The sequence below is a fragment of the Portunus trituberculatus genome, chromosome 42, assembly GCF_017591435.1.
Source record: "Portunus trituberculatus isolate SZX2019 chromosome 42, ASM1759143v1, whole genome shotgun sequence".
Classification (NCBI taxonomy): Eukaryota; Metazoa; Arthropoda; class Malacostraca; order Decapoda; family Portunidae; genus Portunus; species Portunus trituberculatus.
Window position 1 is genome coordinate 31,548,425 of NC_059296.1, and position 23,050 is coordinate 31,571,474.

The 23,050-nt window shown below is 40.3% G+C and overlaps 1 long non-coding RNA gene across 1 annotated transcript in view; it reads left to right on the top strand.

The window, feature by feature from the left end:
• The first annotated feature begins 2,569 nt into the window (after nucleotides 1–2,569).
• The window catches only part of LOC123517753, a 37,540-nt gene continuing 17,059 nt past the window's right edge, over nucleotides 2,570–23,050 (top strand). Inside the window, exons 1-3 of the long non-coding RNA XR_006678566.1 lie at nucleotides 2,570–2,736; nucleotides 15,780–15,991; nucleotides 22,193–22,390. This is a non-coding gene — a long non-coding RNA (uncharacterized LOC123517753). The remainder of the gene's footprint in view (nucleotides 2,737–15,779; nucleotides 15,992–22,192; nucleotides 22,391–23,050) is intronic.

Consider the following 23,050-nt stretch of genomic DNA (forward strand, 5'->3'; position numbering starts at 1 on the left):
TCTCCATTATAATGCTCCTTCAGTCCCTTTTTTTCCATAAGGCTTCGTCTTCTGCCTCCTTTCCACGTACTTGCTCTCAAATCATCATCTATGCATCCCTTCCATCTCTTCTTTGGTCTGCCTCTTCTCCCTCCATCTGCTTCCATATCTATCTTTCTTCTGCCAACATACTGTTCTGCCTCTTCTATCAGTAAGTATGCATGGAAAATAAAGTGTGAATTGGAAGTATGGCAATAAAAGCTGGACAGGATAAGAAAACTTGTTAAACAAGCATAAAACCAGAGATTGTTATAAGTGGGAATAAAAGATCTAATTGCACAAAGTTATTGAAGTTTACAATATGAAATGGAAAACCTAAAGTATATCATAATTCAGCGGCGGGAGCGCGTATATTACATTAATACTTTTTAACCTAAACTTCTAATGCAAGTCGTGCAAAAGTTTGGTCTAGACTCCAGCAACTTCAATTCCAGGCGTCAGTGGCTACCCGCGGGACGCGCGTGGCGCAGGGCCCGGTTGGGGCCTAGCTGGCGAGCCAGGGAAGGGAGGGGCGGGAAATATCACCTCTGTTCCCACGACGTGCTGGAGCCTCGCTGTCTTTGTGATGCAGCACACAACAAGGCAAGAACATGAAATCTCTGCTGTGGCTTTCTTTACTTTTCCTTCTTTTATTAAAGGTAAATTGGTCTATTACATGTTGATAAAAATGTTGGATAAAATATTGACATGAGTAACAGAAGACTACTAATGAAAAGTACACGATGGATAGAGGAAGGAAGAGATGGTGTGGCGTACCTGCGTTATGCAGCAGAGTATGTATGTAGTCACAGGCAGTAGTCCAGTTACATAGTCTTGTCGTTATCCTTAGCGTGGCCCCATAGTCTTTATTTCTCTCATCCGCCAAGAAACAAACTGTGTAATATAAGATCGTTGTCAGTTCAGAGGACTTAAAAAGGGTTGTGGTTGGCGGACAACGCAAACTTAACACAGTGGAAGGAATCCATCATCTGTAAGGCTGCTGTGCTTCTCCACACACCAGTTTCACCAACACCACCAGTCCATAACTCTTGACGGGCTGGCGGCTCATCGACGTGCCACTGCTTCCCTTCCACAAACTTCAGAATTCTTTTCCTTTTTCGATCCTCACAAGGTATTTCACTGGAATATGAACCACATTCATCAACAAAACTTTCACGTTCACTTCCTCAAACCTTGACTTTTTTTTTTTTCTCTCTCTCTCTCTCTGCACCAGTCCGCAGAGAAACAGCCTCCATCCATCCTTTCCGCGGCCTGTTGCAGTTTTTTTTTTATTATTATTTTTATTTATTTTTAGACACGGTGACGTAAGACAGAAAAGGGTTTGCACGAAGGAGCAGGAAAAGACTTTGTCACACGATCAGTGAGTGAGCGTGGTGGTCAAGCGCGCTTCCCTACACTTTCCCTAACGAGAGTGCAGTGATGTTAATTGTACGACAATTATCGTATTTGTACGATAATATGGCTGTTTGTACGATGTACGATACATAGGTAAGAATCGTACACCAATATACGATAATTGAGTGGCAAGTATATATATATATATATATATATATATATATTTTTATATTTATATATTTATATTTGTAATAAGGTACTGTAATAATTGTGTAAAGAAAAAAATATCGATGTCAACATTTCAGAGAGAGAGAGGGGCTGGGGACTGGGGAGGGAAGGAAAAAGAGAGAGACGCTGTCAGTCACAGTCAGTGTCAAGTGACAAAATGATCTTATTAGTGTGACTCTTAGTGTTAGTATGGTGAAGGGCGAGTTTTCCTTCTCTTATCATATGTTCTATTTGACGTATAACGGTATGAAAAAACAAAACATTCTCATTATGTGGCACTAATGGGCAACAATAAATAAAGGAATAAATAATAAGGGTTTTCCAGTGTAGGTTGTGTTGCGGAGAGTGATGGACTGACGATTGACTGATAAGTTGACCCCTTGGAGATACATGCACATTGACACTGTACGTAAGCTTTTATCAATATAGTTTTCATTATATATATATATATATATATATATATATATATATATATATATATATATATATATATATATATATATATATATATATATATATATATATACACACACACACACCTTTGTGTAACCTTTGTATGTGTAGTATGTCATTTGCATATGAAAATAAATGAAAATTAATGAAATGTTCAATACAGTGTATAATGCAGTTCTGATGTGTGTATATTATTTTTCCTTTGGATGTACGATAATATTAGGCAAAATACGATAATTCTGGTGGTTCGGTACGACAATGTGGGCTAGAAAAGTTAACATCACTGCGAGAGTGGTTCAGTTGGAGTTTCGTATCTTTGACGAAGCTATTCGAGGAAGGATGGCGCTTCAGTTCTGCATGCACGTGTATATGATCAGTTTCCTCACATTATTCACTCTCATATTAAACCACTTCTCTTATCCATTGTTTATGTGACCGTGCCTTTATTTCTCACCTCTGCCTCATCAGTCCGTTATCTCAGTATTTTCCCTAATGACGTCTTCCTCTCTCATAGGTTGGTGCTCCTGCGCGACACTCTTGCCATCTGGAGGAATGTCTAGTAGTGCGGGCAAACCGGCAGTCAGAAAAGTAGACGTCTGCGGTAAGTTGTTCGTGGAATAACTTTGAACAAAGAACCGGAAGAGGAAGGCTGGCGAGGCTCCTGCAAATCCAAGGTGACAGGTGAGTGTACAAAGATTACCTAAGCATCTAATTGGTATGGAATTAGAACTGGTGCGCTGCCATATACGCCACCTTTCTGAGTAAGCATTTGTGAACGACCCAATGGCAGTCGTTTATACTCACTTTTTGGGAGCAACAATATTCACGTTTGTTTGTTTGTTTGTTTTTTTCCATTTATTTTTTATCTGCACTTGACTAACCTCCTTTATGCGAAAAATTAATATATATGGAAATAGATGAACAAACGTCTTGGTGCAAAGGATAAAGTAAAAGATGGTTTTTGTCTTTATTACTTACTGTGATTAATGAAGGTGAGCCACTCATGACGTGCCGGTGGAGTATCATGGTGAACACAGACTCGTTAATTGATCACCACTCTCCGTGTCACTTACTGTCACCGTGGTACTGTGACATTCACCGAAAGGGGCTTTTGAGTTGCTGGGTCTCCACTTGGTAGTGGTTCCTAACAAGGCGTCTGATACTCACAAGGCCTTTTCTGGGTTGAGAGACCATCGAAAAAAATGTGCCTACCCAACACACACACGGCTCCTGTAACTTGGTGAAGGCGGCGGTTGTGGCGCAGGTTTGTTTGGCTGGGATGGTGGGCATGTAGTTGAACAGATTAGATTATAATAATAATAATAATAATATGTGGTTTATTAGTTTGGCAATGTAAAAAATTACACTGAAAATGTACAGGGGGGGGACATTAACACAATGAACTAAAAATGCTTAACCTAACTATGGATCTAACTTAACCTAGAAAGCACTTATTTATTTAAGGCTCGCACAATAGTGGGCACCGCGCTAAGTCGATACCGATCAGTGCGCGGTGCTCGGGGTGTCGGGTGGCGCGAGCAGGGGGAGCCACGTCGGGGGACTTGGTTAGGTGGTAGTACTAGTAGTGACGGCGGCAGCGCTTGCTTGGCTGATGTGATGGACGTGTTTGGACGGATCAGAGTGGGTTAAGTGTTGGTGGCGGTGGCGGCATGGCTGGTGTTGGTGCCGGTGGTGGTGGCATGGCTGGTGTAATGGTCGGTGCAATGTGCCACCTGTGATTCATGAGCCTGACTTTACCTTGACTAAACAAGATTTACCTGCAGGGATCCCTGTTGGCGAGGATCGAAGGTTCACAACTCCTTCCCTCGCTTCTCCGTGACTACTACTCTCAGTTGGTACTCAAGTTGTTTTCGTGGGATTGATACCGATAGTTATTACACGGTCATTTACGAGTCATTTTCTCTCATTCTAATTGAATAAGTATACAAGGGCGGGCTTTGTAACGACACAGCCAGCCAATGACAGAGAAGGCGTCTCGCGAGGCTCGGTAACACTGCAGCTCTGCCAAATTTATCCTCGACATGAACCATTACATTTCTTTCCTCTTGAAACAGCGGCCGTTCCTTCACCGAGATTTATGGCCGCTGCTCGTCGGCGCACAAACAACGCCACAAAAAAGCAAATAGCATGTTGCCTAAATGGCCCTGGAGTAAAAAGGTTAATCTGCAAATGAACACTCGCTCTGCCTCGCCTTGGGTCAGACACCAATTAGCGATCAACACCACTTTTTGCCGGTGTTGCATTGCTGACCGGCGATGGTGTTGTGTGGGGCGGCAGGCTGGATGCGAGGCAATTAGGGGCGGAGGCTGCTGGGGCGAGTGGCAGCGGCGGCGGTAGTCTGAGAGGGACGAGACACCGGTATTAGGGAATAGGGATGTGGCGGGATTGCACACGAAAGGCTCATTATCATTCTGTCTGTGCCATTGTTGCTCATCTTTAGCGCCATGGCACAGTCAGCATTACATTGGCAGTGTTTTGTTAGGGTAGCGGTGACGGGGCGGTGTGTGACGGGCTGGGACGTGGATATAAAGATAAACTAGCAGCTATCGTGAGGTGGTTAGGTGGAGTGTGACGGAGCGATACCAACCCGCGTTACCGCCACCACCACCACCACCGCCACCATCACGCACATCACTGCATTATACTCGTAGAAATTGAGACAAAATAGACAAAAAACGTGTTAAGAAATAAAAGATAAGTTACACACACACACACACACACACACACACACACACACACACACACACACACACACACACAGTAGCAGCAGCAGTAGCGTCACCTCCACGAAACTCGAGTGACAAATATGCAAGCAATAGTCAATCCTTCACGGGTGCCCACAGTGATCAGGGCGCCTTGACACTGTGCCGACAGGAAAGTCTGGGGTGGCTCGTCTGCCTCCCGCTCCTCAAGTGTCAAAATCATTCTGTTCATAGCTCTCCGGGAACCTCCGCTGAAGCTATTATTTTTTCACCGGTTATTTATCCTCCTCCTCCTCCTCCTCCTCCTCCTCCTCCTCCTCCTCCTCCTCCTCCTCCTCCTCCTCCTCCTCCTCCTCCTCTTCCTCTTCCTCATAGTAGTAGTAGTGGTATATTAGAATGAAAGAGGGCGTTCTTCTTTGTGCCACGTTAAGGGCAACGCCGTTCCCATCTTTTCTGTTTTCTCTTCCTTTCTGTGACTTTAACTGTTTCAGGAGAGAAGTATCCAGACATCTCCTCAATTACAGAAAATAAGGCAACTTTTTTTCTTCTTTTTAAGCTTGTTTGTAACATTTTGGAGGAGGCGAAGTGTAAGTGTGTGTGTGTGTGTGTGTGTGTGTGTGTGTGTGTGTGTGTGTGTGTGTGTGTGTGTGTGTGTTGGTCTTTTTTTCTTATTTGCACCCTTGCCCATCTTCCTTGACACAACAGGAAGACTTCACATAGATGGATTGCAATCGTAAAGTAGAATCGCTCATTATTAACCCCTTCAGTACCATGACACGTTTTCATATTCATTCTGCTTATTATTTGGTGATTTTATACTTCTTCAAAAACTTATGGTGGGATTGAAATAATAAAGACTCTGGCCATTAATCTTCTGACCTCCTTAGACCCTCCCCAATGTCAGTAAAATCGTCTAATTACACCCAAAACTCAAGGTAACAATGCGTCCCTATAATGAAGGAATTAAGGGAGAGAAGAATGTAACGTATGGCTGTACTGAATCTCGAGTGTCACTTTTTAATTTTTGGACAGTTCCCCGGCGTTCCCCTTTACACTGGTAAGCTCGGGAACAGTCACCAGAAAGATGGAATAAATGAATGGACCAATAAAAAGACAAGAGGGTGAACGAGGGACATCTACCTTTGTTTGGGGAGGAATTAACATGAAATTCCTCTCCGTGTCATTTCCGAGTCAGTTAAGTAGACCCATCGTGTTGAATTAACGGGAGGACACTTGTGCCCTTCAATTGCTATGGAAAAGTGAGAGCACCTCCACTGCCTGCCCTCGCTGCTTCTCTCCCATGTAGTCCTGTTATTCTGCTCCGTCACCCTACTTACCAGTTCTCTCCCTCTTCTCTTGGTCTTTCCCTCCCTGCCCTCCCTGCTCCTCTCCCTCGTAGTCCTGTCATCCTGCTCCCTCAGCTCCTCCTCCTCCTCCTCCTCCTCCTCCTCCTCGGGGACTTGCAAGTTTGTGGGTTCGTCACTTCCTGGGTCAGTAAAGACGCAACCTCCTTCAGATGATGAAATTAAAAGTGAATTTACCAGTAGTTTTTTTTTTTTTCCTTCTGCCACATTGTATAGTTTGTTATTTAGTGTTATTGATCTTCGTGATAGATCACTCAACGAAACTTATTCCCTTCGCTCCACAATCTGTAAGAAGCATCCACCACCACCACCATCACCAGCACTACTATCACTACCACTACTACTACTATCACCACCACCACCACCACCACCACCACGAAGTTCTCAATTAGTGGTACAATTTCCTACACGACAAGGTTTCTCAGGGAATAATGTGTTGTTTAATGGAACTACTTTTTTTTCTTTCTTTCTTTCCAGTTAAATAGAAATCTGATTTTTTCATTACTTCTCGTGATAGAACTTTAAAGGGTTTCCTGTCCGCAAGTCTAGGAACTCCCTTCGTGACAGAGTTATAATGAAACGCACGCCACACCCGGCTCTGATGACGGGCGGCGATGGGACGCGTCGCAGCCTGGTCCCAGAAAGGTTACCGAGTGCTCCGGACATCATTAATTAACACCTGCGTCCCTCACCGCGCTTCCTGCCCCGGCTCAGAGTAATGCAACTGACGCGTTTTTAGAGCTGGCGTGAATACAGACTAGGTACGTCTTTGACACGTTTGTTAACTTTATTTCACTCATGCTTCGGCCTTGAGCCAGAATGGTGTCAACACCAATGCTCGTGCACGAATCTCTTTCTGTCTCCCTCCATGTCCCCTGTGTGTGTGTGTGTGTGTGTGTGTGTGTGTGTGTGTGTGTGTGTGTGTGCCTCTGCGTGTAGAAGTGTTCATATTCAGTTCCACAGGTCTGTGTTGGCCTCGTGGACTCATTGGCAATGTGGTGTGTAGCGGTGGTGGTTTTATTTGGTCTGCTTTGAGCGCGTTCATAGGCTCGTCTGTCAAACGTTTAATAAATAATGCACAAACAAAAAAAAACGCCCGCAACTTTCATTATAGCTCGCGTTTTTTTTTTTTTTTTTTTTTTTTAGCTTCAGACGTTCAAATTAAAATTGGTAATGACAGTGTCAACAGAATTGATGAAGTTGACTTAAAGCCAGCAATTTTGATGAACATTGAAGCACAGGCTTTTAAATACATAGGAGGCATCTGTTTGCTTTCTAGCACCGACCAGCGGGCGGGCGAGACGCGGAGCACTGAGCGGAACACTGAGCGAGGCATTGAGTGAGGCAGGAAGAGGCACGCTAAGTAAACACAGACTAGCGAGACACTAAATTAGGAACTGAGGTGGACAGTGAACGAGGCACTGAGCAGGGCACCCAGAGAGGCACTGGAATTCTAGCGCCTCTGTTTGCGCCTTGGACCAGTCACACTCAACACGCGAGGGAGGCTAGGCGTCCACCGTCCATGTCACACGGTATAAGTAATTTACCGCCCCTGCTTGCCAATTAATCATTCAGCCAGGTCACGCCGCTGCAAGAATTGTGTTCCACGTTCCTTATTTGACTTCTTTTATCCAGCTTCTCTCTCTCTCTCTCTCTCTCTCTCTCTCTCTCTCTCTCTCTCTCTCTCTCTCTCTCTCTCTCTCTCTCTCTCTCTCTCTCTCTCTCTCTCTCTCTCTCTCTCTCTCTCTCTCTCTTTCTTTCTTTCTTTCTCTTTCTTTCTTTCTTTCTGTTGTCCGTCCGTCCGTCCTTCCTTCCGTCCGTCCGTCCTTCCTTGCTTTCTTGCTTTCTTGCTTTCTTTCTCTAAGTAATTTACATGCAGTTATGGACTCCTGCCATTACAAACACATTTGCTGAGCTGCTTAATAACACACACACACACACACACACACACACACACACACACACACACACACACACACACACACACACACACACACACACACACACACACACACACACACACACACACACACACACACACACACACACACACACACACACACACACACACCACTACCATCGTTCCCGCCGGCACAGAAACACGTCTTGATATTACAAGGATCTTCCCTCTCACAAAAAGGTTCCAATAGCCCGCAGCAAAAAGTTATGATGCTGCCTTTTTCTTTCTTCTTATTGCTGTTGTGATCTTGATTGGAGTGTAATTTGTCCCTGATATTTACTTTTTTTCGTTTTTATTATTTTCTTCGAGTGAATGACTGTGTCCAACTTTTTTTTTCCTCTCTCTCTCGCTCTCTCGCTCTGTCTCTTTCCTGTATCTTGACAAATTACTTTCCTTATTATTAATCTATTGTCTCCCTGTGTTCTATATTTTTTTTTTTTTTAACCAGCAGAGATTTCTTTCATATTTTTTAATCCCTTTCAGTACCCTGACGCTTTTCCATATTCATTCTGGTTACTATTTGGTAATTTTATACAGTGCTTCAGGAACTTTTGTGGGGATTAAAATAGTGAAGACTCTGGCCATTAATCTCCTGACTTCCATACACTCTTCCTAATGTTAATAAAATCGTCGAATCGTACACAAATCTCGAAGTAAAAATGTGTTCCAATGCTGAAGGGGTTAATGGCAAAATAACTCTATGATCTAAAAAGTTCAAAAAGCACATTTTCTTTGTGAACAAGAACACGTACACCACCAAAAATTCAGTTTTTTTTTCAGTTTCAGTAATGATCTTGCAGTGACCACGCGTGTTTATTGTTATTGTTTTTATTATTGATATTATTACTATAGTTATTATTGTTGTGTTATTTGACCAAGTACGACACTTATACCACCGTTGAATGAGTTGTTAATCTCTTCAATACCAGGACGCGTTTTTATATTCATCCTGGATACTGCTTGGCGATTTTGTACAGCTTCAGAAACATACGTATGTTGGGATTAGAATAGTAAAGAATGGCCATTCATCTTTGACCTCCATAGACCCTTCCTAATGCAAATAGAATCGTCTAATCATACCCAAAAATCAAGGTAGAAATATCTTTCCGTATTGAAAGGGTTAATTACAAGTAGAGATTTATTTGTGGTACCTTGGAGACAGCGGCCCTCGCCATGCATTCAGTTACATGCATGGTCTTCACACGGGGCACAATTACACAAGAATAGATCTCTCGGGAAAAAAAAAAAAAAAAAAAAAGTTAATAGAATCAAGCGCCATCTGTCCACCAACTCTTATCACATTATTAGTGTTTTTTCCACCAAGAATATGAAGAGGGACATTTGCATCTCCTCTTTCTCCCACTTGTCTTTCCTAGACTTGACGCGACCTCGACGTGTAAGAACAGAAGTGTTTTGTAGCAGAATGTGGAAGCCAAAAACAAGTTGAGTGTGCAGAGCTGGATGTCTCGGCCAAAAATTAGGATATCTGTGTTTACGTGCAAAGCTTCTATTTGTTTACTCTGCCAGTTCCAGCTACACAACATTGCTATTGCTACACTTTACCTCAGGTGTTCGCCACACATTAATAAGTTCACGAATGGAAACGTAACAGTGCGTAGCAGACTCTTACTTTTCTTATCTTAACAAATTGGAACATCTTTTTTTCATAGTCTCATTTCTGAAGTATAGATGAGAAAGTGACATTAATACATTCATCATAGAAAATTAGATTGATATTGTTCTTGTTTGGTGCTACTGATCCCTTTTTTTTTTTTTTTTTTTTTTTTTACCTTGCCTGGCTGACTTAAGAATATTAATAAAAAAAAAACTTTAGATTGATATCGTTCTTTGTGACTTTTGATCCCTACTTCCCTTACCTAACCGAATCGAGAACGTGTAATAAAGAAAAATAAAATATTGATATATATTTCTTTTCAACGCAGCTGATCCTTGCTTTCCATACTGGACTAATTCGGGAGCGTCTACCAGAAAAGCTAAGTTGGTATTACCTTTTCTTACCGCTCTTGATCCGTGCCTTCCTTGCTTAACTGACTCTAACATCTCTCAGAGAAAACATATTGATAACTATTGTTCTTACCGTTCTCATTCTCTGCTTGCCATGCTTAAATAAACCGGGAACATCTCTCTTCCTCCTCGTACTCTTCCTAGCCGTGACCTACTGACGGGAGTGGCAGCAACATGAACGCCTCTAAAGTAAAAGAAAGAAAAGAAAGGTTTGGTATTGTTCCCGTAACTTTGTCGTGCACACTCTTTGCAGCGGCACCACACCGGCGTGCCGCTCTTTGCTTCTCAAACCTCTGGCGCAGCTCCAACTGTGCAAATAGAAACGTAATAACTTTAGCGGCAGCAGCAGGAGGAGGAGGAGGAGGAGGCGGCATATCCGTTAGGGTTGGGGGCAGAAGGAATGCCTCTGCCCTCTCTTCTCTTCCACTGTACCTTATTATTTTCAAGGATATTTCTCTTTTGTTGGTGCTCCTTTGTTATTCAGACTTAGCTTTCCTCCTTTTCCTCTCCCAGTCCGCGCGCCCCGCCCCATCCCGCACAAAATAAGGTTGGCCTAAAACAACACGCATCCAGACAAAAGGAAAATAGGTGACGGGGCCGCGGAGCTGGAGAGAGTGCGGGGGAATGGGTGGGAAGGCACAGTAGTGTAAGTTGGTTAGTTTGCCTTATTGTTGTTTAGCCTTCATCATTAAACTATTTTCATTATGGGTACAATTCAGGCTCTGGATTTTTATGGTGATACATTTCAATTGTTCTTGGTGTTACCAATATTGGAATCCTGCATTTTGTTGAATTTGTTTGAGAAGTTTAGAAAATGTTTGAATAATGACGTTAACTCTTTCAGTAGTGGGATGCATTTTTACCATAAGTTTTGGTTATGATTACATAATTTTATTTACGTTAGGAAGAGTCTATGGAGGTCAGAAGATAAATGACCAGACTCTTCACTATTTTAATACCCACGTAAGTTTCTGAAGGTATATAAAATCGCCAAATAATAAGCAGAATGAATATGAAAACGCTTCCTGGTACTGAAGGAGTCAACAACTTGTGAGACGACAGCTTGATATGCTTATGACGGAGAGCAACACTTATGAGCTTCTTTCTTGATAAACACTTCATGTAAACTGTTCAGAGATACGGGTAAGGCTTGAAGACACTCGCGGTGCCGGTCATGAGGTGAACCTATCCCTTCACTACCATGACACGTTTTCATATTCATTCTGCTCTCTATTTGGGGATTCTATACAGCTTCAAAAACTTATGGGGGAATTAAAGTTGTGAAGGCTCTGACTATCTATCTTTTGACCTCCATAGATCCTTCCTAAACTTATGGGGGAATTAAAGTTGTGAAGGCTCTGACTATCTATCTTTTGACCTCCATAGATCCTTCCTAAAGTAAACAAAGTCGTCTTATAGTACCCAAACTCATGGTGAAAAAGCGTCTCGTTACTGAAGGAGTTAACCACTGACAAGGGTCTCCATGTGGACTACTTGTGACCTCTTCCTGTGTGTGACGTTGCGTTACAATCTAAGGGAACTGTTCATCTGAATGTTTGGGTCCTGGCTGAGGAATCCAAATATCCTGAGTTTTGGCTGATGAATCCAGCTCTGCATGGTCCCTATTGCTGTGTCTCTGTCCCGTCCCGACTTTTATGATACATTGATCATTAATTTAGAAGAGCGAGACGTCATTATCAGGATGCTTTTTCGTATTCATTCTGTTTACTATTTTCCAATTCTATACAGCTTCAGAAACTTATGTAGGGATTAAAAATAGTGTAAGACTGGCCATTAATCTTCTGACGTCCATAGAATCTTAATGTAAATAAAATCATCTGATCACTCCCAACACTCAAGGTAAAAATGAGTTCCATTACTGAAGGGGTTATCAGCGAATTAAAACGGCAATGCAGGTAAGAGGGAAGTGCTACATCTCCGCTGAAGAACTGCCGTGTACTGTGATCAAGCTCTTAAAACTTTTAGGGGCTGCGAGAGAGCACCGCGCTGCCTCTTATTACCCACCCAGTCCCGCTCGTCAAGTCTGAACCGAGGCAACATGTAGGTACTTTTTTTTTTTGTCCTCGGCAGTTCACAGCTGCACGGGAAGCGATTTGGTCTGTCCCTGCATAACGCAATCCTCCAATTAATCGGCGGGATCAACACACACAAAGCGAGTGACACATACAGGCATCAAAGCTCCTTATCACTTGATCTACACTTCCAAAGCCACATCTTTACACCAATAGTACTACCCCCATGCCTGCCTATCTGCCTGCCTGCCTCACTGTACCATGACTTGCTCCTATACTCCCTCCATTTGTCTATTTGTCCCCCCCCCTCTCTCTCTCTCTCTCTCTCTCTCTCTCTCTCTCTCTCTCTCTCTCTCTCTCTCTCTCTCTCTCTCTCTCTCTCTCTCTCTCTCTCTCTCTCTCTCTCTCTCTCTCTCTCTCTCTCTCTCTCTCTCTCTCTCTCTCTGTTGTGAGGTTAATCTCAATGAGATTTATTTCAATAAATAATGTAAGTTTGATTGTATATTCCATCGCTCATATGTCTGTTAACCCCTTCAGTACCAGGACGCATTTCCATATTTATTCTGGTTCTTATTTGGTGATTTTCTACAGCTTCAGAAACTTATGTGGAGATTAAAATTATGAAGACTCTGGCCATTAATCTTTTGACTTCCATAGACCCTTCCTAATCTCAAAAAAAATCGTCTAACCACACCCAAAACTCGCGGTAAAAAAGCGTCCCAGTACAGAAGGGGTTAACTATGCACCAGGTTGTATATTTTCCACATGCTGTTATCTAGTATTATCCTTTTGCGTAGTGTCATATTGTTTTCTGCTTTAATTTGAACGTATTTGCTGGTTCATACAACTGCATGAGATTTGTATGTAAAACCCATCGGATATTTCAATAATTAATCAGTATGTTATGAAGTACGCGGATGGGAGTGTGTGTGTGTGTAATTCACTGTTTGATTCACTGTTTGATCTGCTGCAGTCTCTGACGAGACAGCCAGACGTTACCCTACGGAACGAGCTCAGAGCTCATTATTTCCGATCTTGGGATAGGTCTGAGACCAGGCACACACCACACACCGGGACAACAAGGTCACAACTCCTCGATTTACATCCCGTACCTACTCACTGCTAGGTGAACAGGGGCTACACATGAAAGGAGACACACCCAAATATCTCCACCCGGCCGGGGAATCGAACCCCGGTTATCTGGCTTGTGAAGCCAGCGCTCTAACCACTGAGCTACCGGGCCGGTGTGTGTGTGTGTGTGTGTGTGTGTGTGTGTGTGTGTGTGTGTGTGTGTGTGTTTCACTGTATGATCTGCTGCAGTCTCTGACGAGACAGCCAGACGTTATCCTACGGAGCGAGCTCAGAGCTCATTATTTCCGATCTTCGGATAGGTCTGAGACCAAGCACACACCACACACCGGGACAACAAGGTCACAACTCCTCGATTTACATCCCGTACCTACTCACTGCTAGGTGAACAGGGGCTACACGTGAAAGGAGACACACCCAAATATCTCCACCCGGCCGGGGAATCGAACCCCGGTCCTCTGGTTTGTGAAGCCAGCGCTCTAACCACTGAGCTACCGGGCGTGTGTGTGTGTGTGTGTGTGTGTGTGTGTGTGTGTGTGTGTGTGTCCGCGTGTGCGTGCATGCGTGCAAAACCTTTAAAGCTCCTATCCCCAATTAATTTATGTTGAGGAGTGTACGTAGGAGGACAACAACAACAACATGAAGGGAAAAAGTTTAAACAAATGGCCGCGAGTGTCACTGTGCGAGAGTAATGGTTGAGGGAGGCAGTCCGTGGCATCAATCTTGTAAACTTTTGATGTGTCCAGATGCACCGCCACCCCCGCCCCTCTGAAACACCTTCAAATTCATCAAAAATAAACAAATAAAAAACAAAGCAGTAACGGACGACAGTAGCGGACACTACACTATGCTGCAAAAAACACTTCTGCTAAAATCTTAAAACTGAGCGATTGGGGGACACATTCTTGATATCTCTTCGCTATACTGGGACAGCGAGAGGTTCAGAGCGTACATTATTAAGAAACACGTGCCCTGAAGAGCCTTCTCGTATTGCAAATTATGGCATTTTTTTCAGAAACTGCTTGGAATGATTGTTCATAAAGATCTTGAGCGGAAAAGAAAAGGTATTATTAGTAATTGTCTATCCCTAAGAGTGTTCAGGTGTCGCGGAGAGTAAACCGTGCAGACATGAACTGACAAATGCACTAATGATTCCATGGAAAGAGAGAGAGAGAGAGAGAGAGAAGAGGGCGGGAGGAGTGACAAGAAAGTTAATACAAAGAATAGAACTTGGGAGAGAGACAAAAAACAAAAACTTTCTGATCAACGGAACTTAATAGCTAAGTTGAAGTTATAGAAAATATATGAAAGTGAATCACCACCGCCGCCGCCACCACCACCACCACCACCACCACCACCAGTTCTACCGAAAAGATTGAGGGATGGAGCTTTCTATAGAGGTTAAAAATGCAAACATTTGTGTGCGACGGGTAAACGCGGCAGTGAAACTAAAAGGAAAGGCATACAGAGCCATGGCTAGACCAGTGGCGGCGCAGGGAGTGCAAGCAATACACGTCGAGAATGGAAGTGGTTGATGTGGTTGATATTGCGAGGGATTGTAGAGTAGCGAGGAGAGACGGGGTGAGTAACGCAAGGCTCAGAGGAAGAGTTTGAAAGTTTCGTATGTTTTTTTTAATATTCAACCCTTTTACTGTGATACATAACAGTTCACAGCCTTACAGGAATTCAATCTTCATAAGCATTGACAAGAAACGAAAAAACAAGAATTAAAATAATGTATTAAGCAACGTCTGGCCAGTGCAATGTTTGAAGGTGGCTAAAGAGATAAAAGAAATGCCTGAGAGTTGTTCGTAATTAGGGGGATGAAAATAAGATGCCATGGAAAGTGTTGTTTAAGGAAACCCACAGAGAAGCGAAATACGTCCCTGGTAACACGGACACGAGGAATGAGTGGCTGTGCGGTGTGCGCCAAGCTGAGGCTGAGGACCAGTATAGGTGCGTGAGGGGTAGCCTGCCAGAATGATGTGGCGTGATGAATGGTTCGCCCTATCGCAAGACGAGCTAACAACAATGCACACAGCGGCCGAGAAGATATAGCGTGAGTGAGGGAGGGAGGAAGCTTGAGGTAGATACTGTGTCCATGATGAAAAGGATTTTAAAATAGAGAAATTCTTATTATGAAGGACGCCATTACAGAGAAGTATATGGTAAGAGTCGTATATTGGGAGGTCTTTAGGCCTGTAACGAGGGAGTCTAGTGAGTTACCACTGGTCAGCGAAGTGTAAAAAGTGGGAGTATTTTTTTCTTGCTGTATATGAATTTCCAGAATAACTCAAAGGTCAATTGTTTTTAGTTCATGATGCACACACAGCTTCTGGAGACACGCACTGTTAAACTTGCATGTGTTTTATTTACTTTTGTTTTATTTTCAAGAATTTTTTAAAGGTCAAATATGTTTACGATAGTTTATGATGCACATTTACATGCTTTTGAAATATACTCTGAATTTTCACTAACCCAAGTATTTGTCTCTGACGTGTTTTGCTCATGATTTTGTATGGCGATGCAGGACAGGGTGGCTCGCGTCACTCGATCACTGGACAAGAAATGTGACGGTGGACTATGGACGCCGTGAAGAGAACCGAGGTATTCCTGCGTGGCGGTGACGGATATGTGGTGCGAGACAGTCCCTGCCACTCACTCATGCATCCCCGACACCGCGACCTCCCGTGGTAAGGTGGAAGTTGCTGGGACACAGTGGTGGGCTTCGTCTCTTGTCAGGTACGCAACTCTGGGCGTACTTTGTGTTGCTACAGTAGGTACGTACTTCTACTAATGCTATTGTTGATGCTATTTCTACTGAACTTGCTGATGCGACTACTTCTGTTATTATTGTTGATGTTACTGAAACAACTTCCACTGATCTTTTTGGAAGTTTACTTGGTGATGCTTCTTCTACTGACACTCTTGATAATCCACTCGATCAATTTTGTCATCAATGATTATTATTTTCTACTTCACTGCAAGAAATAAGGTCTCTTTCGCCTTTTGTCTTCTCACCTTTATCAACTGTCCGTGCCGCTACAGCCCGGAACACTGCATTCAGTTCAGTGTGTACTCTTCTGCTGTTCCTTAGTATCCATGCCTTGTGTCCAGTCATTCATTCATCTGCGTTGCCTGTTCGCTTGCCCGTGCCCACTTCTCTTCAACTTTGTCTGCTGCTTCGGTCTGTCTCCCATTGCACGATGAATTTTCTCCTGTCTCTCCACTTTATCCAATTATCCATCTGTTATCTATTCTGCCTGTGTTTTCTTCTCTTGAACTTTGTCTTCTGCATGTGGCTGCTTCTGAATCCCTAGTATTGTTCTCTCCTGTCTCTTTGTGTGCCGTCTACTTGAATGATTACGCTAATGATAAAATTAAGTCAAGAAAGAAAACCTGCTGGTAATTACAAAGTGTTTATTGCTAATGGGACAAACCTTCACTGTTCTTGCTATAAACTGTCGCGTTTTAATCCAGCCGTTCACTCTCACTAATAGCGACTCACACTGGGATAACATTTGCCAAACTTTACAATGCTTTAATAAATTGGTGCGTTGATTACGTAACGCGTTCATAGGTAATTAATCTGAGCCATGTATTATAGAATGCTTTGAAATGTCGTGCCGTGAATGCATAGAATAACCTCGTGAATAATGTATCCCGCTAATGAAAGCTAGACCACCTCGTCTCTTAGTGGCTGTTGTGGCGTCATCTGCATACTCGTGATGGAGGGAATGGGTACTCCACTCCACTCCACTCCTCTCTTGCTCTCCCATCGAGCATTAATTATGGAACTTTGAGGAGGGAGTCTTTCCACGTCTAAGACCTTTTAGTCATTAGTGATGGATGAAGGAAGAGGCGAACATGAAAAATTAGGTACGCAAGAGAAGTGGAAAATATTCAGCTAGAGAATAACTTCTTCCCGAGAGCAAATGGCTTAAGTTTGGAAATAAATTGAGCATGGAACAAATAGTACCCAATCATTCGGCCATCACCAATGTTGGGAAGTTTTTACCGTGCTGGTGGCGCTGGCGACTTTATGAGAGAGAGAGAGAGAGAGAGAGAGAGAGAGAGAGAGAGAGTGTTCAACATGGTGTGGTCGTCGGCAGAGAGAGAGAGAGAGAGAGGAGAATATTCAATGTTCTAAGAAAATGTAATACCAGCACAACCTGCAAATTTTATGCGCCAGCCGTCAGCACCCGGCAGCGCTCCACTACCGTGCGGAAGTAACGCCTGCAGGAATCAGTCAGTGAAAGAAAAGACCGGAAGTCACCAGCGTCCCGATGGAATTCTTTTACTTCGGTAACATCACCCATGCTCTCTCTCTCTCTCTCTCTCTCTCTCTCTCTCTCTCTCTCTCTCTCTCTCTCTCTCTCTCTCTCTCTCTCTCTCTCTCTCTCTCTCTCTCTCTCTCTCTCTCTCTCTCTCTCTCTCTCTCTCTCTGTGTGCGTGTGTGTGTGTGTGTGCGTGTGCAGCAAAATATCGTCTTCCAGAGTAGGACGTAAATACTGTACAGTGACAGTGACACGGACGCAGCCAGCGGTGATCATCTCAACACCGTCATTAGTTGAAAGTGCAATTTTACAATTTTTGATGGTGCTGTATAACAAAATGGACAACGTAAATATTGTCTACCAAAGTTGTGAGAAGAGAGAATGATGACTGAAGTAGTAGGCTATATACGTAGTGCAGGGGAGGAGCATGCAGTGCAGGGGTACCGCCACCTGTCGATGCCTTATGCCTTCAAGTATTCCTGTCATTTTATTTTATTTTGCCTTTCCTTTTTTTTATTTTTTTACTTTCATTCTCCAAGCATGGGACCGAACTTGCTAATCAAGGATCACAACAAGAAGTTATTGCAACAGCTGCTCGAGAAAGCAGAGCTGAAGACTTCCCGCACCTCCGCAGGCGTGGCGCCACTATCTCGCCCAGATAGCCACTTTAAATTTCTTTCTCCTACTCCGATTTTCAAGTTGCTACCTCCCATTGAACTAACCTCGTATAGACTCAAGAAACTGGTGGAGGAAATTTACGGCCCACCTATTGACAGAACAAACTGGTCCAAACCTTTCAGGTTCAGCTCTGAGAACGAAACGACGTCGCCCACTGATGTTACCCAGAGTAGCGGGGCCCCCTCACCACGCACTGTGTCATCTTCTGACAACGCGCCTGTAATGTTGCCGAGGGGTGCTGTACCACCAGAACATAGCACCGGTGGCACGCTCGAAACGAAGGAACAGGAACATGAACAGCAACAGCGTTCGATGCGAGAAACCCGAAACCGCCAGAGCAGTTCGCCTCAGGTGGCCGAGTCAACGCTGACGTTCAAGATAATCACAGGACTTCTGATATTTGTAATCTTGGTAATTGTCATATGTATTATTTCAATTTCGGATTATCTTGAATTCCTGGTATTACATAAAGTAATCGGTCGGTGGTCATGCAACAACAAACACCACACACGTCGGGGAAGCGCTTTTCCGACGCTGAGTCAGGAAAACGTAGGAAACTTTAACAAGGACTGAGGATACCAGAGCTGTTGTCCTTACCGAGATATGACACCAGTAGAATACTTTCTGTACACCATCTTGCACGGAGACCAGACCTGTGCTTCTTTAGACTTTTTTAACGTTTTCTTTCCCTTATATCAAAAAATATTAAATAACAAACACTGCTAATTTTCCCCTCATTCCGTAGATGCATACAAGCAGTGTGTTTGTTGTCATGTGGTGTGGCGATAACAGCGGGCACTTACTTAAATGTGTGTGTATGTGTGTGTGTGTGTGTGTGTTTCACTGTTTGATCTGCTGCAGTCTCTGACGAGACAGCCAGACGTTACCCTACGGAACGAGCTCAGAGCTCATTATTTCCGATCTTCGGATAGGTCTGTGTGTGTGTGTGTGTGTGTGTGTGTGTGTATGCGTGTGTGCATGTGCGTGTGTGCATGTATACATGTGCGTGCGTGCATATGCGTGCACACATGTAATTTGAATTACTTTATTACTAAGCCACCCGCAAAACAGCTGGGTGTTCGATCTTGTGGTATTTCTTTACATTCCAAATGTGCCAATCGAATCATTGATTTACTGTAATTAATGTAGCTAAGGGAGAGTAAAATAAAATAAATAAATAAATAAAAAGTGTGAATTTTGCATTACACTGAGTGACGCAGAGACTGCATAGAGCCATAGATATTGCTTCCTCCATCGAACTAGTTTTGAGCGAGTAGCTGCCCGAATGTCCTTGCTTGCATGTAAGGATGATGACTTGAATACACATCGACCTGATGAGACCAACTAAAAACGTCGTCACAAACTGACCGTTCTCACAATCAATCCGGCCCCCTTCCTACCCCTACGCCCCGCGTGTTTTATGCATATAACCTTTAAGCCTGTTTCATTTTGAACAAGTGGTCACTGCTATAACGATGCTGGCAAATAGTGAATTGCCGCATCAAATGACGGTGATACAAGGTGTAGTAGGACACCCTACATTATATACGGTCATGACTGCGATGGTCGGGTGATTTATGGCGTTCCATACAACGCTACAACGCTGCGTCTCCCATTTGGCAGTTAGGTTGTCGATTTTTTCAACGTTGGTTCAGTTCTCTGGCGTCACTGAGCGGTGCCCTCCCAAGTTCCCAACGCAAGTGTAACTTGCAGCCTCAAGATGAAAGGCATCGTGTTTTGGTGCTTACTTGCATAGTCTTCTAGTTCAATGCAAGAACCTTCACCAATGAGAACTTGGGTGTTTATTTTCTCCCTGTCAGTGAATGAGAATCACCAAACAAAAAGCACGTATAAATATGTTGCACTATATTCCATAAGTGTGTTTTGTAACACGCAATACCCATATTCCGACAAGCCAGTAAGCTTAGTAACTTTGTTTTTTTAATCATGTTCATGCAGTATGTCATCCATGCATTTCATTTGGTGAAACTAACCTCCGTCCCCAAAACCATGAGACAAAAGAGAAAGTTCAATATTGTCATCATCGTGTTTTATAAAAAGAAAAAAAAAAGTTAATAGTATGGCACACCCAAGCGTAAATCACCTCTCCCCTCCCACACACCTGTCTGCGTGATGTACGTACACTATTAGTTAGTATCTTGAACAATATTGCGGCTTTGAAGCTATAATTTTACAAACAAGAAAACTCTAGAATAGAAGCCCAACAGCTGTCGCTACGCCAGACGGCAGAGCGACTCTTAACTGCTCTTGAGCCTAATAGAATGTCTTAGTTTCCTTGCACACCAAGGAACAGACAATAGAATCCTTGGTATCGAGTTTTTCATTGAGCGCTATTCCACCCAATTTTATTAAACATTTTTTGATATATATATATATATATATATATATATATATATATATATATATATATATATATATATATATATATATATATATATATATATATATATATATATATATATATATATATATATATATATATATATATATATATATATATATATATATATATATATATATATATATATATATATATATATATATATATATATATATATATATATATATATATATATATATATATATATATATATATATATATATATATATATATATATATATATATATATATATATATATATATATATATATATATATATATATATATATATATATATATATATATATATATATATATATATATATATATATATATATATATGTAGTGTGTGTATATATATATATGTATATATATATATATATATATATATATATATATATATATATATATATATATATATATATATATATATATATATATATATATATATATATATATATATATATATATATATATATATATATATATATATATATATATATATATATATATATATATATATATATATATATATATATATATATATATATATATATATATATATATATATATATATATATATATATATATATATATATATATATATATATATATATATATATATATATATATATATATGTATATGTGTATATGTATACATATATATATATATATATATATATATATATATATATATATATATATATATATATATATATATATATATATATATATATATATATATATATATATATATATATATATATATATATATATATATATATATATATATATATATATATATATATATATATATATATATATATATATATATATATATATATATATATATATATATATATATATATATATATATATATATATATATATATATATATATATATATATATATATATATATATATATATATATATATATATATATATATATATATATATATATATATATATATATATATATATATATATATATATATATATATATATATATATATATATATATATATATATATATATATATATATATATATATATATATATATATATATATATATATATATATATATATATATATATATATATATATATATATATATATATATATATATATATATATATATATATATATATATATATATATATATATATATATATATATATATATATATATATATATATATATATATATATATATATATATATATATATATATATATATATATATATATATATATATATATATATATATATATATATATATATATATATATATATATATATATATATATATATATATATATATATATATATATATATATATATATATATATATATATATATATATATATATATATATATATATATATATATATATATATATATATATATATATATATATATATATATATATATATATATATATATATATATATATATATATATATATATATATATATATATATATATATATATATATATATATATATATATATATATATATATATATATATATATATATATATATATATATATATATATATATATATATATGAAAATATGTTTTCAGGACGAAAATACCAGGAAACAGGTTTGAAATACTAGTGTATTGGATACAACTGCTCGAAGCGCTCCACAAGACACGAAACCAGTGTGAAGCGTTGGTGACGGAAGAGAAAGAAAGGACGGCGCGGTGCTGCTGTTGTCTGCTGCTGCTGCATGTAACACAGCACCACCCCCTGGGGTGGCACTAGGATGAGGTGGTCAGGTGAGTGAGTGGTGCATTATAATAAGTCTGATAGAATGATACTGTAAATTGGAAATTGAGATGATGTGATTGGATTATTGATATGGAACATGGAAGTTATGCAGCAGGATGATGTGATGAGGGTGAGAAGCATACTCTGTTGATGCCACCAACTGGCCAAGAGTGATGGGACCCATTATGCGTCTTTCTGGGAGCAGGATGTGTATAACCACTCCCAGGTCTTTCTCTAACATTCTCTTCATTAGAATCTCTTCTCCCGTTCTGTATTCCCATCTAGGTCTTCGATTACTTCCACTGATTTCCATCACGTGGCACTTTTTGGCATTAAATTCTAATATCCACTATTGGCCACACTCCCAGATCTTGTTAATATCTCCTTGCAATTCCATAGTCATCATTACTCTTTATTACACTCAGTAGTTTCACACAATCTGCAGCTACTCAAGCCCTCTTGTATATCATTAATTTTGGAACATTACTGATGCCAGCACTGATTTCTGTGGTACTCCACTTGTTACTGTGCTCCAACTTGATGCGATAATAATAATTTGTAAAAACAGTTCAAATCATCAGTGTTAATGATATAGAGAAATAACAACTCTAGGTGCTTAGTAAAGACTATGAATGATTGACAGACTGTAACTAACTGAGATTCATTGT